Here is a 12,459-nt window from a genome sequence, read left to right on the forward strand (position 1 = left end):
CAAGGCCGGACTCGGGGCCCTTGGGGGTTTTATCCCCTTTGCGCCTGGAGTCCGGGAGGTCGCCTTGCAGCGCCTCCAGGTCCACCTCCTCTTGGCTTGGAACCTGTTGGGACAGCACCTCGGCATCGTCCGTAGGGTGGGGGGAGGTAGCGGGCGGAAGTGAATTCACGTCCGACGAATCCAGGGAGCCGCTCGACGACTCATCGAGCCCGGCCTTGGGCGGACTGCATAGTCATATTCGGCGTAAGGAGGAGCTGTGCAAGAAAGGAACACTATGAATTGCTCTGGTGTTCGAATACTTATGATCTCGCCAGGGGCTTGGCCCTGTGCGGCCACTCCTCTTCGTCGTCGTCGGCGTTGGTGGAGTAGTCCGGAGGTAGGGTCTTCCCCTTCTTGGACCCTTCGGCCTCCCCAGTTGGGGTGGCCTTCCATTTCTTCCCTCCTCCCGCTGGAGGGGGAGAGGTCTCTTCTTCCTCCTCCTCGTCTTCATGGGAGGAGTGCGCCTTGGAGTGGCCTTCTTCTTGGCCTTCTTCTCCGGCACCACATAGGGTGCCAGAACCAGCAGCTTCGCCAAACGAGCGTCCGCTGGGCCTTCGGGCAAAGGAGCCGGACAGTTGATCTGTCCGGACGTCTCCTGCCAATCCTGTCAAAGGTAAGGGAGCTTAGATCCCGCATGGAGTCAAACTATGAAAAACTAATACCCTGCAAAAGGTAAAAACAGCTTACCGCACGAGCGTGATGCTGCGTGCTGAATCCACGATCCTCGGTAGCGGATGCACCCTTGAAAAGCACCTTCCAGGCATCTTCGTACATCGTGTCGAAGAGCCTGCTCAGAGTTCGGTGCCGCGCCGGGTCGAACTCCCACAGGTTGAAAGCCCGTTGTTGACACGGGAGGATCCGGCGGATGAGCATAACCTATACTACGTTGACAAGTTTGAGCTTCTTGTCCACTAGGGTTTGGACGCATGTTTGGAGTCCGGTCAGCTCTCCTCTTTTACCCCACGACAGGCCCGTCTCTTTCCAGGAGGTGAGCCGCGTAGGGGGTCCAGATCGAAACTCGAGGGTTGCGACCCATTCAGGGTCGCGTGGCTCGGTGATGTAAAACCACCCCGATTGCCACCCCTTTAGGGTCTCCATGAAGGAGCCCTCGAGCCATAGGACGTTGGGCATCTTGCCCACCATGGCGCCTCCGCACTCCGCCTGGGTGCCGCGCACCACCTTCGGCTTGACATTGAAAGTTTTGAGCCATAGGCCGAAATGGGGGCGGATGCAGAAGAAAGCCTCGCACACGACGATAAACGCCGAGATGTTGAGGACAAAGTTCGGGGCCAAATCGTGGAAATCCAGGCCATAGTAGAACATGAGCCCCCGGACAAATGGGTGGAGAGGGAAGCCCAGTCCGTGGAGGAAATGGGGGAGGAACACCACCCTCTCATGGGGCCTAGGGGTGGGGATGAGCTGCCCCTCTTCGGGAAGCCGGTGCGCAATGTCATTAGACAAGTATCCGGCCTTCCTTAGTTTTTTGATGTGTCCCTCCGTGACGGAGGAGACCATCCACTTGCCTCCCGCTTCGGACATGGCTGGAGAAGGTTGAGGTGGGGTGTGCGGACTTGGGCGCTGGAGCTCAAGTGCGCGGAAATGGATAGGCAAAGGAGGAAGAAGGCGTGGATGAAAAGGTGGATCCTTATCCCCTTATATGGGTGGACGCGACTATGCGTCCCCACCAGCCTGGTAAAACTCGCTTATCTCCCAAGCGTCGTAATCAATGGCGCGGTTGGGTTACCCACGCCCGTATTGATGAGAATCCCGGAATAAGGGGACACGATCTCTGCTTTAACAAGACGTGCCAAGGAAACCGCCTCGCTAAACGCGCTGAGGTGGGACAGTAAAGCGATTCGAATAAAGACTTGGCCGTGGTGTGATGTCACGCTACGGAATACATCAGCAGATTAGATTTGTGTAAATATTATTCTCTCTATCGAAATATGTGGAAACTTATTTTGCAGAGCCGGACACTACCTTTGTGTTCAAAATCTTCTATGAAGTACTTGGAGGAGGAACCCGCCTTGCAATGCCGAAGACAATCTGCGCGCCGGACTCGTCATCATTGAAGCCTGGTTCAGGGGCTACTGAGGGAGTCCTGGATTAGGGGGTGTCCGGATAGCCGGACTATACCTTCGGTCAGACTCCTGGACTATGAAGATACAAGATTGAAGACTTCGTCCCGTGTCCGGAAGGGACTTTCCTTCGCGTGGAAGGCAAGCTTGGCGATACGGATATGTAGATCTCCTACCATTGTAACCGACTCTGTGTAACCCTAGCCCTCTCCAGTGTCTATATAAACCAGAGGGTTTTAGTCCGTAGGACGAACAATAATCGTACCATAGGCTAGCTTCTAGGGTTTAGCCTCCTTGATCTCGTGGTAGATCTACTCTTGTACTACCCATATCATCAATATTAATCAAGCAGGACGTAGGGTTTTACCTCCATCAAGAGGGCCCGAACCTAGATAAAACATCGTGTCCCCTGCCTCCTGTTACCATCCGCCTTAGACGCACAGTTCGGGACCCCCTACCCGAGATCCGCCGGTTTTGACACCGACACCGATGAATTGTGGGTTTATGATCAAGTCTATCTATGAATAATATTTGAATCTTCTCTGAATTCTTTTATGTATGATTGGTTATCTTTGCAAGTCTCTTCGAATTATCAGTTTGGTTTGGCCAACTAGATTGATCTTTCTTGCAATGGGAGAAGTGCTTAGCTTTGGGTTCAATCTTGCGGTGTCCTTTCCCGGTGACAGTAAGGGCAGCAAGGCACGTATTGTATTGTTGCCATCGAGGATAACAAGATGGGGTTTTCTTCATATTGCATGAGTCTATCCCTCTACATCATGTCATCTTGCTTAAGGCGTTACTCTGTTTTTAACTTAATACTCTAGATGCATGCTGGATAGCGGTCGACGAGTGGAGTAATAGTAGTAGATGCAAGCAGGAGTCGGTCTACTTGTCTCGGACATGATGCCTATATATATGATCATACCTAGATATTCTCATAACTATGCTCAATTTTGTCAATTGCTCAATAGTAATTTGTTCACCCACCATAGAATACTTATGCTCTCGAGAGAAGCCACTAGTGAAACCTATGGCCCCCGGGTCTATCTTTATCATATCAATCTCCTACTACTTAGTTATTTACTTTGCTATTTATTTTGCCTTTATTTTACTTTGCATCTTTATCATAAAAATACCAAAAATATTATCTTATCATATCTATCAGATCTCACTCTCGTAAGTGGCCCTATAGGGATTGACAACCCCTATTTGTGTTGGTTGCGAGGATTTATTTGTTTTGTGTGCAGGTACGAGGGACTTGCATGTAGCCTCCTACTGGATTGATACCTTGGTTCTCAAAAACTGAGGGAAATACTTACGCTACTTTGTTGCATCATCCCTTCCTCTTCGAGGAAAACCAACGCAGTGCTAAAAGAGGTAGCAAGAAGGATTTCGGGCGCCGTTGCCGGGGAGGTCTACGCAAAAGTCAACATACCAAGTACCCATCACATACCCTTATCTCTCGCATTACATTATTTTCCATTTGCCTCTTGTTTTCCTCTCCCCCCCAATTCACCCTTGCTGTTTTATTCGCCCTCTCTCTCTCTCAATCCTCCCTCTCTTTCTCTATTTGCCCTTTTTGTCCGCTTGCCTTTTGTTTGCTTGTGTGTTAGTTTGCTTGTTTGTCGCGATGGCTCAAGATAATACTAAATTGTTTGACTTCACCAACACCAACAACAATGGTTTTATTAGCACTCCGATTGCTCCTCTTACCGATACTGAATCTTGTGAAATTAATGCTGCTTTGCTGAATCTTGTTATGAAAGATCCGTTCTCCGGCCTTCCTAGTGAAGATGCCGCTACCCATCTAAATAGCTTTGTTGATTTGTGTTACATGCAAAAGAAGAAAGATGTGGATAATGATATTGTTAAATTGAAGCTATTTCCTTTTTCGCTTAGAGATCGTGCTAAAGCTTGGTTTTCGTCTTTGCCTAAAAATAGTATTGATTCATGGAATAAGTGCAAAGATGCTTTTATCTCTAAGTATTTTCCTCCCGCTAAGATCATCTCTCTTAGAAACGATATTATGAATTTTAAGCAACTTGATCATGAACATGTTGCACAAGATTGGGAGAGAATGAAATTAATGATACGTAATTGCCCTACTCATGGTTTGAATTTATGGATGATTATACAAAAAAATTATGCTGGATTGAATTTTGCTTCTAGAAATCTTTTGGATTCGGCCACGGGAGGCACTTTTATGGAAATCACTTTAGGAGAAGCTACTAAACTCCTAGATAATATTATGGTTAATTATTCTCAATGGCATACTGAAAGATCTACTAATAAAAAGGTGCATGCGATAGAAGAAATTAATGTTTTGAGTGGAAAGATGGATGAACTTGTGAAATTATTTGCTAATAAGAATGTTTCTTATGATCCTAATGATATGCCCTTGTCTACTTTGATTGAGAATAATAATGAATATATGGATGTGAATTTTGTTGGTAGGAACAATTTTGGTAACAACTCGTATAGAGGAAATTTCAATCCTAGGCCTTATCCTAGTAATTCCTCTAATAATTATGGTAATTCCTACAACAATTCTTATGGAAATTATAATAAGATGCCCTCTGATTTTGATTCTAATATTAAATAATTTGTTACTTCGCAAAAGAATTTTAATGCTATGATTGAAGAAAAATTGCTTAAGATTGATGATTTGGCTAGGAACGTTGATAGAATTGCTCTTGATGTTGATTCTTTGAAACTTAGATCTATTCCACCTAAGCATGATATCAATGAGTATCTCAAAGCCATGAGAATTTCTATTGATGAGTGCAAAGAAAGAACCGCTAGGATGCGTGCTAAGAAAGATGCCTTTATAAAAGCGTGTTCTTCTAGTTCCTATGAAACTAATGATGAAGATCTAAAAGTTATTGATGTGTCCCCTATTAAATCTTTGTTTTGCAATATGAATCTTGATAATGATGGGACTGAATATGATCCACCTTTACCTAGAAGGCGTTCCAAGAATTCTGAATCTTTTGATCTTGATGCTAAATTTGATAAAAGTGGGATTGAAGAAATTAAAACCCTAGATGTTGCTAAACCCACTATTATGGATTTCAAGGAATTTAACTATGAAAATTGCTCTTTGATTGATTGTATTTCCTTGTTGCTGAAAGTGCTAGTGATCGACTAGAGGGGGGGTGAATAGGTGATTTTTATGAAAGTCTTCAAAACATGGAAGTTCCGAAGACAAACGATAGAAATAAACATATTACCATGCAGCGGAAGGTAGACTACACTAGGCAAACCATAGTCAAGTATTCAATGGAGTGAAAGCACAATGACTAATAGCAGCTAGGCAGTAAAGATCAGGTAGGAAGATATTGTGAAGCCAATCAGAACAAGCAGTCACTCAGTGAAGACAAAAGATAAAGCAATCATACAATGACTTCACAAGGACCAACAGTAAGTAAAGGGAAGGGAAGGATGAAACCAGTGACTCATTGAAGACAATGATTTGTTGGACCAGTTCCAGTTTCTGTGCCAACTGTACGTCTGGTTAGGGAGGCTGAGATTCAACTCAGAAGACCTCGTCTTCACCTTATTCCGCTTGAGCTAAGGACACCCAGTCCTCGCCCAATCACTCTGGTAAGTCTTCAAGGTAGACTTCCAAACCTTCACAAACTTCGTTCACCGGTGATCCACAATGACTCTTGGATGCTCTGAACGCGACGCCTAACTGGCTGGAGGATTCACAGTCCTCAAGTGTAATAAGTCTTCAGATCACACAGACAGTAAGACTTAAGTGATGCCTAACACTCTTTGGCTCTGGGTGTTTAGGGCTTTATACTCGCAAGGAATTCTCTCTCAAAGGCTTCGAGGTGGGTTGCTCTCAAACGACAAAAGTCGTGCACTAACTCTGAGCAGCCAACCGTTTATGGTTGTAGGGGGTGGGCATTTATAGCCACTAGGCAACCCGACCTGATTTGTCTGAAATGACCCTTGGTCACTAAGGAACTGACACGTGTTCCAACGGTCAGATTTCAAAGACACACGGCAACTTTACTTGAGCTACAAGAAAAGCTGACTTATCCAACTCTGGACAAGTTTTGCTCTCATAGTCTTCACTCGAAGACATAGGATTTTGGTTAAGCATCACTTCAGTCATTCTGACTGGTTCACTTGGACCCCACTTAACAGTACGGTGGTTCCTATGACTCAACAAAGAAGAAAAAGAACGACGAAAGAACTAAGTCTTTGCGCTCCATAGTCTTCATGCGATGTCTTCTCTTGTCATAGTCTTCAATGTGAATGTCTTCACATACCACCTTTGACTTCAATGTCTTCTTACATTTTTATGGGTCATCTCTGGTAGGAAAACCGAGTCAATGAGGGACTTCTACCTGTGTTATCCTACAATTCTCACAAACACATTAGTCCCTCAACTAGGTTTGTCGTCAATACTCCAAAACCAACTAGGGGTGGCACTAGATGCACTTACAATCTCCCCCTTTTTGGTGATTGATGACAAACTAGTTGAAGTTTTCAACGGGGAATAAAATATGTGAAATTGTAAAGGATAGGGGATTGTCATCATAAGTGGCAAAGGCTCCCCCTGAAGATGTGCATATAAGTAATTTGCTTTTGGTATGCAAATGCACATGGCAGGTTGTACTTGTGGAGATCCTCTTCAACTTATGATGACAATTCATCATGCAAGAAAAATATGTGAAGATAATGACACGCATAATGAAAAATGGACGTCTGCAAAATGATCTAAGTGCAGAATTTATCGTCGCACATGCGGAATTTATCATCGCATCACAGAATAGCAAATAAGTAGCAGACGACCATCGAGTTTAAGTGTTACAACTCAAAGAACCAAATGTATCGAAAACGAGAGTTGTAAGCACTTGGCAAAAGTAGCAAAAAGTAAAGCAACCACCCATATGGACCCGCTTGAAGACTATCAACTCATATGCTTCTCCCCCTTTTGTCAGTGAGGACCAAAAAGGTTTGAAGATATAGAGCGCCTACTCGTTCCCATGAGGTGCAGGTGAGGCAGCAGGGTCGTCGGTGAGATCCGGTGGTGCAGAGGAACTTGGTGCAGTGTCGTCACGCGCTGAAGTTGGAGGAGGTGAAGTTGCATCATCTTGGTCATCGATGACTCTAGCATTTACGGTCGCAGCTAAGGACGAGTATTCAGAGTCTTCAAGTGAGGGAGTCCGACGCAAGTGAGCATTTCTGGGAGGAGTTGAGTCAAACTTGAAGCGTTCGGTGAAGCCATCGTCGTGCAGATCAGCTTCAGCACTCAGTAGGGTCAAACTCTTCCACGACCTCCGACAGGTTTCATGAGTGACAAAGGCATTCTTGGTGGCAAGATTGCAAATGCAGTTGACATCCACCAAGAGGCTTTGCATCTGACGCTTAAGCCAGTCGTGATGTTTGTCCTGTTTCTGATGCAGCGCGACGAGAAGCTCTCGGTCATTGAGGACACGAGATCGTCTTTGAGGCCTTTGCGCAATGGTGCTACCAGTGGCATCAGTTTGAGCACGAGGGGCACGTGTGTTTCCAGCAAGGGGATAAACACGAGACACTGCTGGAATTCCTTCAATGGGTTGGGTGAAGCTTTGGTGATCAGCATTGTGAAGATAAATGGGATCCTTAGCAGGCTCTGGGTAAATGGCTTCAACTGACAGATCAACCTCGGGCAAGAATATAAGATGATTGTGCGCAGACGACTGATAGTTGAAGGCTGAGTGACGCTTGATCAGACGCATGACCCATGGAGCATAGAATTTCAACCCAAAGATGCCGGAGCCAGACGCAGCCAACTGCCTGATGAAGAAGTCTTGAGCATTGAAGCTGATGCCATTGGAGATATAGAAAACCAAAGTCTTGATTGCTCCTTCAAGCTTCGCTGCAGATGAGTGTCCTTTGACAGGCCATAGAGTCTTCCTGATGATGTGGTAAATGGTGCGAGGCAGGTACTCTAGGTCTTCAACAAAGAACTCAGATGGGTATTCAGCGTCGTGAGGCAGAGGCTTCATCATGCTCAGCATTTGACTCATGTTGGGTTCTGGCTTCTGAAAGATGCTTTCCAAGGCATTTTGATGTTGTTGACCATCTGGTTCATAGTATTCACCAGGAGTGTGCAGGCCTGTGAGCTCAATGATATCAGGAGCTTTAGCTTCATGATGGACATTGCCTGTCATCCACCCAAGGACCCAAGTCTTCGGATCCCTGTTGTAGCCTCGAATATGAAGAGTGGCATAGATTGAAGCAGCAATTCTTCATTCCAGTGCTCCTTGTCAGTGATGAACTGCAACAGACCAGCATCTCTGAAACAGTCCAATGCTTCTTCGAGGCAGGGCAGACTAGCTATAGCTTCAGAGTCGAGGCGCATATGTGGAAATATGCGCCCTTGATTGTATAGGACACAGGAATAGTAGCTGCGCTGCTGATAGCTCCAGAACCGATCTGAGGAAATGCGCGGTCTGGTATAAGGGTTCTTGGAGCTGTTGAAGAAGGTATTACGTGCCACGAAGCCATTTGCATTGAAGACCCCACGTGAAGTGGCAGTGCCTGGGAAACATGGAAGTCTTGGCTTGGGCTTTTGGACTTGAGGCCTATGCTCGACGTGGTACTCAAATTGTGGACCAGCAGCAGGCGGAGGAGTCAGAATGGGCCATTGAACCATAACTGGCTGACCACGATCAAATTCCAGCTCCATTGTGTGAGGTCTTGGAGGGGGAACAGGGGCATTGGCATTGTCTTCATGGGCTTCAGGGGCCACATTGGTTTCAGGTGCTAGTACCTCAGGTGCTTCAGCATTGACTACGGGTGCAGCAGTGGCTTCAGATGCTTGGACTTCTGGCACCACAGTAGCTTCAGGCACCGTATTAGCTTCAGCCATGACGATGTCATTGGCTTCAGCGGTGATGTTGGTGGCCACCTTAGGGTTGTTAACCTCCACTTCAGGAGCTGGAGGGTCGGACATGTTCTCCTCGAGAACAACATCTTGGTGAGACGGGGGTGTAGCAACTCTTTTGACTCTTGGTGCTTCTTCTTCATCGGCTGATGCAGCCAGAATATCTTCAGCCATTTTGGCTTTGGACTCAGACACGTGCATAGTGGGAGTGACTTGGGGCCTTGGTCCTTTGTGAAGCCTGCGTAATGCTGGCGACACTTGTGGAGATGGAGTGCGCTGGGCCTCAAAGTCATCGTCTTCTTGCACTGGTGGGGTAGCTTGCGGTTGGGGAGAGCTTGGAGTGTCTTGTCTCTGTGGGTGATCAGCCCACGATGCATCCTGAGCAGTTGGCGTCAGAGGACGACCAATGCTGATGAGTTCGTTGTGCGTAAGCACATGCGATGATACCAAGTGGTGCTCGATCTGATTAAGGACTTCATCATCTTCAACATTGTCATGGTGACCAATGTCTTCAGCAGCGGTGGGGTCAACTGCTGGAATGTCTTCAGCTTCAGAAGCCTCTGTGGAAGCAGACTCATGAATTACCATCCGTCGTTCTTGATGTGAAGAGGCAGGACGAGCAACCGAGATGGGCTCAACAATAAGGGGCTCTATGGGAGCAGCCCGATCTTTCTTGGTTTTGCGCTTCTTCTTGGATGGAGCGACATCATAAGCTTCAGGATGTTTCCTCTTTCTAGCTTCAGCCTCGGCAACCCTTGTTTTCTTTAATTCTAAAGCCACTATGGGGACCTTAGGCTTCGAGCCTGTCATACTGGCTGGGAAGACAATGGGATGTGCTTCATGCCTTGTTGCTTCGGGTTCGGCCACAGCTGGCTTCTTCTTCTTCTTCTTTGCAGCCATCCTGGGATCGATGCCAGGACGCCCAAGAGCCTTGCGCTTTTCAGCTTCATTGTAGGCTTGCACGCACTTGTCAGCCAGACTCTTCATGCGCTCACGAGAACCTTTAGCTTCTTCGCGTTTCTTGAGAAAGGCTTCCTTGAGCTCATGCATCATAGTCTTGAAGTTCTTGACATCTTGCACGCTGAGCTTTGCCATGTGCTGCTTGAACTGAGCTTTCTCATAGTTGATCTTTTGCTTCAGTTCAACGATGCCCTGAGCTAGAGCTAGCTCAGAAGCAATGGCGCCAGTGAAAGCGACGCTGAGGCCAATTGGAAGTTGCAGATCATCAAAGCTGAGATTGGGGGTTTCAAACCACTCATCAATGAAGTTGTGAAGGATTGCTACGTCAAAGAGAGGCAAATCATTGAAGATTTCTACTTCTTCTTTGCTCTTGATCAGTTGCTCAAGAGCGTCATCTGCAAGATCTTCATCGCTGGACAGATCAATGGCATCGTTGCGCAGAATAGCAGCAGCAATCAGTTCTTGGCTGGTGGGTTGCAAGGGCATCTTTACTCTCGAGGGCTTGGAGATGCGTGACAAATCTTCAGACTGCACACTGTGTTCAGGAGGTGTAGTGGCTAGAGGCTTCGCCTGTAAGACCTTTGGTGCAGGAGCAGGCTTTGAAGCTTTAGGCTTCTTCAGTTTCTTTGGCTTCGGCGGTGCAGGCGCTTCATCAGATTCAGCGTCATCTGCAGGCTCATCCACGGTTGTCCCTTGAACCATGATATGAGTGATGAGACCTTCCAGGTTGTAGAAGGGCCCAACAAGATTGGGTTCAGCTTCGCGTGTGCCATCAACACGAGGAGCAGAGGGGCCAGGATTGAAGTATAAGCCTCGTGACTTCTTGTTCTCTTTGGCCGAGTTCCTGGCAAACTGAAGGTTGCGCTTGAACAGATTATCATTGTGGCACCACAGTAATGAAGATGGGTCTGCATCTGCAAGATGCGGTCCACGGACCATGCAAGGATAGAAGCCTTGTTCAATGGCTTCAGCTCTGGACTTGGGTTGAAGATTTTTGTATAGAATGTCTCCCCATAGTCGTTTGATGGCATTCTTCTCAGCACTCCTGGGTCACGAACCTGTACTTGAACCACTGTTCTGCCCAATATCTTCGAATCCATTGGATTCGAGTTTTTTGCTGATTGTAGTCCTCCTCTGGATCTATCTTGTACAGCTCATAGAGGTCAGGAGGCAAATCTCTTGAGGTGTTGCCACGACGCTATCTGCCACCCTTTCTTGTAGGTTTCTCTGGTGCCATGAAGCTTAAACTGAAGGGCTTCAACATGTTTAAAGGCTTCAAAGGCTTTTGCTTTCTGGTCAAACAGGAACTGGCTTCGGGAGAGTTAATGTGATGCTGTAAGAATTCTGCAAACGAATGCAGACTATGAGAACCAAGGGATTCTCCCACGGACATGTACCTGTGACAGCATTAAGGTGCGAGGGAAGGGGAAGAGGTCATATGCATTCTCAGAAGATTTTGAAGATAAATCAGTTTAGAAGACATTGACCTAATAGTGCGAAGACATTCACTCATAGATAGAGAGTTGGTTCCAGATTTGTACGAATCCACGAATAAGTACAAGTGAGGAATCTAACTACTTTGTGAAGCATAAGTGAACATACTAGGCATATTATGAGATGCAGTATGAAATAGATCCAACTTGTGTGAATAGAAACTGCTTGTGGTAGAAAGTGATGAATCTATAGGATCAAAGGGGTCGTAAAAAGGAAGTTTTATTTACCACACGAAGAACTGCTAGACGGAGTGGGAGAGGAGGCCGAGCAGTTCGATCGTCCGTGCCCTAACTTGGCGACGGAGGACACCTACGGCGACGGCGGAGAAGACGATGTCCGCGGCCGGCGTGAAGACAACATCGGTGAGGTCGCGGCAGCTAAGCGCTTCGTCGTCGGTGTTGTCGAGGGCTAGCGGTGGCGCTAGGGTTTGTGCGAGAGTGGAAGAAAGGATAATGACTGTGGTGAGGCGTTTATTTATAGGGACAGGGATGGCATAGTGTTATTACACAGGTGCCCCTGGCGATTCACGTCTGAAGGACACGTGGCCATCATGCAACATATCGGAGGTTGTTCCACGTTCCCACGCACGCCTGGATTCTCGGGTGGTCGTTCCCACTTCTCCGGGTTTCAGGTGAAGGAATTAGCATTGAAAACGGACTTAATGTTTGTCTCTGTATCTTCTGCTAACTAGGACACAGAGAAGACATTCGACAGTTTCAATAGAATGCATATGATTTGGACAGATAGAGTTTGAGATAGAAATCATAGAGAGATTAGGGTCCGATCACATTCACTTAGTTCAAAAGATTCAACAAGGAAGACGTAGCTATAAGTGAATGTTGTAGAGGACAGAACACTAGTATGTATATATATCAGAAGACAATCAAGTCAACATAGTGAAGATAATCATGAAGACAAGTTGAAAATGAAGACAAACAAAATGTGAAGACATAGCACATGTAACCCCATGGGTAAAACACTTCAAACAGAAGAATCTGGTGG

This window comes from Triticum urartu, chromosome 4A (assembly GCF_056163025.1).
Source record: "Triticum urartu cultivar PI428250 chromosome 4A, HENAU_Tu73, whole genome shotgun sequence".
NCBI lineage: Eukaryota > Viridiplantae > Streptophyta > Magnoliopsida > Poales > Poaceae > Triticum > Triticum urartu.